Source organism: Pinus tabuliformis, chromosome 2_2, assembly GCF_031772625.1.
Source record: "Pinus tabuliformis cultivar Carrire ecotype Pingquan chromosome 2_2, CPIR1, whole genome shotgun sequence".
Classification (NCBI taxonomy): Eukaryota; Viridiplantae; Streptophyta; class Pinopsida; order Pinales; family Pinaceae; genus Pinus; species Pinus tabuliformis.
The window spans coordinates 277,952,872-277,957,950 of NC_142300.1; the positions used below are offsets into that span (position 1 = coordinate 277,952,872).

Consider the following 5,079-nt stretch of genomic DNA (forward strand, 5'->3'; position numbering starts at 1 on the left):
CTTGTTTCTTCACCCCATAAAACTCCAGAGCAAATTATATATACACTTGTTTGGAATAAGTGAATCTAATAGTAATTAGATCAAATACTCTACTTACTTTTTTGTGTTCTTGGCTCTCAAATTTGTCTCTATATACTTTGCATTCCTCTATCCTATAGACTAAATGAGAGCCTGATTCTATAGACTCAATAAACTCAGGATGTAGATTCCTAATAGTGTAAGTCCTAATCGATCTAAAATACTGACTAATACTAATATAATTCAAAATAGTAAGAGTAGTCAACCAGTCAAATGAAACACATAAAGGGTGTGTAAAGTGGTAAATTCAGTAATCAAATCCTGTTTAAATACCTACTCAAGCTACATCAATTCTATCTATAAACCATGGATAGGGTAGTAAAATCATTCTATAAAGGGTGTGTACAATAAATGTAATAGTAGCACTTTATTTCTATTTATTCCTACCTAAGTATTTATGCCTATTGTTCCTATTACTTGGTTCTAACCAATAGAAGAGAGTCTAAATAACTGCTTAGGAAAATGAAGGATTGAAAGGGTGTACCATACAAATTATGTAGACATTTTTTTTCAATAAATAAAATAGAAAAATCAACATCCATCACACCAAAACAAAATCTATATGCTTATACTGGGAAAACACATAAATTCAAGCAAAATATAGATCTCAACATGGTTCATTGCTATAATATACAAATGGGACCAATTCTTGCTAGCCTATGTGAGATGATGAATGTAAAAATCAAATCTTAGAAGCCCAATTGATTGCAAATGTGTTATGTATACATGGAATCTGTGCATGTGTAGAAGTATCTCAGTGAACACACTTTATGAAACTGTGTAATTGGCCCAATACCTGGGCCCTTGAGAAGTATGGAATATTACTTTCCAGGCTATATAAAATATCCATAGTCACATCACATATATAAGTGCTATAAATGCTGGGAAAGCACATAAATTCAGACAAAATTAAGCTTAAAACATTATTCATCACTATAAATATACACGTGGAACCAAATCTTACCAACCTTGTTATCATCACTGAAGCCTAACCTAAAAGTTAATAAAGGACACTTCTGATCTTGTGAGCACGTCATATCTCTAACTAAGATTTTCAGTGCCAACACCAGACAATAGGAATTGGCTAGCAAATGATTCAACCTGCTTTTTGAGATCAACAATGCTATTTCGTAGCTGGAAATTGTGTGACTTAATAAATTCTATAAAATCTTTTAATTTTGTACTTTTCACAGAGCCCTTAGCCTTAATGGTTATCTGCACCCCCTCGTGGATAAAATCTGCAACCTTAATAAAGTCATTCTCAAGAAGCCCACAGGTGGTTAATGTAGGAGTCCCTATGCGTATACCACCAGGAACCATAAAACTTTTATCACCTGAAAATGTAAGGTATGAAAGTAATCGACAATATCATCCCATGGAGAAAGGAAAATCAATGAATCCCTTAAATCTAAATATACAAAGAAAAAATTCATGTAACCTGGTACAAAATTATTGTTTAGTGTTATAGAAGCAACATCCAAAACATCCTCTACTCTTGCACCATCAATTCCCTGTCCAATCCCATTAATATATACCATGTTACATTCAACCAGCTAAATCTAATAGAAATCAATATACAAGTAGGCTGTGTGCTCCAGCATATGAATAGAGGATCCTTACTAAGGGCCTCAAATCAACTAGAACTAGGTGATTTTCACTACCACCAGACACAAAATTGTAACCCAAATCCATTAGAATGTTTGCAAGGGCTCGGCAATTTGCTGCAACTTACTAAAACTATTTTACCTTTGATAAGAAACAAAATCCATTCAAAAAATAATTCACATGCATGAATTTTACAGAAGCTTAGACATGCAAGAGTGTTACAGTTGTACTTGATAAGCCTTGAACTCTATAGTTATAGCCCGTTTTAAAGAAATAACCAACCCTCTTATGGTATGGTTATGTGGTGCTCCCTATGAAGCCACAAATTATTTCATGTATCTTTTAGAAACGAAATGATACAAAAAATTGATATATCCAATATTATGATATTAGTGAGCAGGAGAACAATATGGATGATGGACGAAAGGAAGGAGAACTCAGATTGACCTATAACCCTGGAAAACTACATTGTTGATGGTTGTCTCTAGGTCGACCCCTAATACTGGTTCCTTGCTGAAGAATATCATGCCTCCCTAGGGACCTCTTAAAGACTAAAAATCACAACCCTCCAATCCAAAAATATTTCAGAATGGAAAATATCAAAAAGATAAAAATGAAAGGAAAAAAGTGAAACAATTGACAAACAATTCAAGGAACATAATGAGTTTCATCAAATCTTTGATCTAGTAGTGATAATAAATAGAAAGAACATAAAAAAAATGAAAACAAGAAACTGAATCAAAGAACATGTAAGATAATCAAAATGAAAATATACACCTCTTAACTCTATAATCACTCCTCCTATGATGTGAATGGAATATTTTTTTTAGTTCTTCACTGTTTCTTGAACGTTAATGGGATTATTTTTCTTCTACAAGGGGGGAATGGCACAAATAGATAGCATTAAGATAGGTCCAATAAAATATCCATCTAATATAGTGATATTTTTAATCAAAATGGTGAAGTGCAGACAAAATTAATAACATCAACTCACCTTGTGCATTGTAGTTGTAACTACATCACAAAATCAAATGGACTGGCCATTATAGAAGCAACAATGAGATCACTTATCTGTGCCATTTCCATCATTAAGTATGCCCCAACTGTATTGGAAATCTTCCCAAACCACAAACTTTTTAGTACTAAAAATCATAAAAAATCCAACATTACATACTGTAAGAACATATTAATAAAATATGGTAGAATAAACGTTGCTGGAAAGATAAATTTTTGAAAGGATTGCCATTATAAGATCTGTAGAAATACCCAGCTTCAATACCCGCCTCATGCGAGGGTAATCAATATCTCGGGGATATGCACTAGCACCAAAAATGATAAGCTTGATCCTAAAAAGGGTGGAATTCTTCTCAAGCATCTCATAGTCAATGAATCCTATAGCCCAAGAAAACAAACCCAACCATTAACACTTTGAACACTTCCCCAAAATATTGGTTTAATATTTGTCAATCATGGAACTGTTTCTGTCCTAATTATTATTAGACTGCAAATGCGAGCTCACCTGTGGACTCATCTAGACGATATGGCATTGATTCAAAATAAATTGATGTAGTAGATACTCGTTTTTTTGCTGTGATGAATCCATGAGACAGATTCCCTCCATGTGGTAAGTCCAAACCCTAAACGTTGCAAAGAAATTTTTCACATGTTACATGCCCAAATAGGAATGATAATCTTATCAAAGGAGGATCGCAGTTCAAAACCATACACACCATAATGCAATGATGTGGTTGGAGGAGAGTTGTATAAACAACAAAATTAGCTGGGGATCAAGATAAAAGTTGAAAATTAACACCCCATGTACTGTTGTCAAGATGGAATGCTTCTAGGGCCCTCTGATAGCAAAGCCTCTCACTTTGGTCAATGAATTCATTGCCAACATATTATCTGCATGGCATAAATCCTAACCTAACACAGTAGTGAATAAATATAGAAAAGTGTCCAACAACTGTATCCTTCATTGTGATAATAGATACTCATGTAACAACTACAGGTCTCTACACTATAACGCTGAACCGAGAAACCATTACACACATGTCAAAAATTCAAACTAAAAAGTACAGGTCCAAAAACTAACTGAAGCTGAGTTTAACAAGAAAAAAATACCAAGTGGCAAGAAGAAACGACCAAGTAGCTCAGACACAATCACAACCATGATGGTGCCATTCTTCACATTCCAAGTTATATATTCATGCACTTACCTCTTACTGGGAAGTCCTTTTGAATACTTGTTTGTTAGACATGATCCAACAGCTTCCATAACCGCCTAGGATGTAAAATTTTCAGAAGCAATAAGTTCCAATCCATTGAATTGAGACTTCTTTTCTTTCTCAATTATCACATTCATTTAAGGATTGAGCTCACTTAGAGGAGGATCTACAAATCTCTTCTTTCCCTCTACACAAGGTAATTTACAAACTAGATAAAGAAATCACAATAAATTTAGTACACTAGGTAACTGAGGCACGGTTTGATAGGAGCATTACTTGTATTATTGAGGTCTACAATTTCTATTTTCTGGCATTCCAGGGGAATCCAAATCAAGAACAAAGTCTTTATCAATCCATTCACTAACCATTAACTCAATAAAAATATAAATAAAACCGAGGTATTTGACATAGTTCATTAAATGAAGGTAAGAAGCTTATTTGTAGCAACTCAATTCACAAATGAATCTTCTAAGCACCTCCAAGTTAAACTATATTCAACTATGATCTGTGCTTTCTTCACTTGGTCTTCAAATGGCAGGATGATCAATGATGTCACAAAGGCTATCTATACATGTTGCAATTTCAACAAAAAACAAATACATAAATAAATAAATCATAGCATGAATTGCGAACAACATGCATACCTGGGAAGTTACAGGGTTGCGCCAACATGAATGCCAAAGGATTTCCCATTGTTAAGTTTGTTGTGATACAAAAAGGTTTATATGATGGGCACGACCTCAAACCTCCTAATTTTCTGCTTTTCTGTTGCCAGGGAACCCCCAAAACTAGTTGTGAAGTTTTGGGCCTCAAATTTGTGGTTGGGTTAAAATTATATTGACCCAACAAGCCCATCCGTATTGCTCTACCACCCATTATGACCTACAATTAATACATTTGCACCTAAAACAAGATCTATCCTCTGGCAGCAAAAGTGTAATTACATAAAATGAATGTTGGTTTCATGCCAATAGGTCTCCTATGATGAATGTGCAGGCTAGTACATAGACCATTTTTCTCTTCGCTTAACTACCCAGGGCTTATTTCCATTTCCAAATATCAATAATTCTTTTCCAAGAAAATTTAACATAAGAATAATATTTTACTATATTCTAAAAGGTGAAGATGCTGAAATCACGCCAAAAAGTGAAAGGAAATCAAGTATCTT

General features: G+C 34.0%; 1 pseudogene; it reads right to left on the reverse strand.

The window, feature by feature from the left end:
• Positions 1-1,119: 1,119 nt before the first annotated feature.
• On the reverse strand, positions 1,120-4,787 carry LOC149192385 (serine hydroxymethyltransferase 3, chloroplastic-like; annotated as a pseudogene).
• Positions 4,788-5,079: the final 292 nt, after the last annotated feature.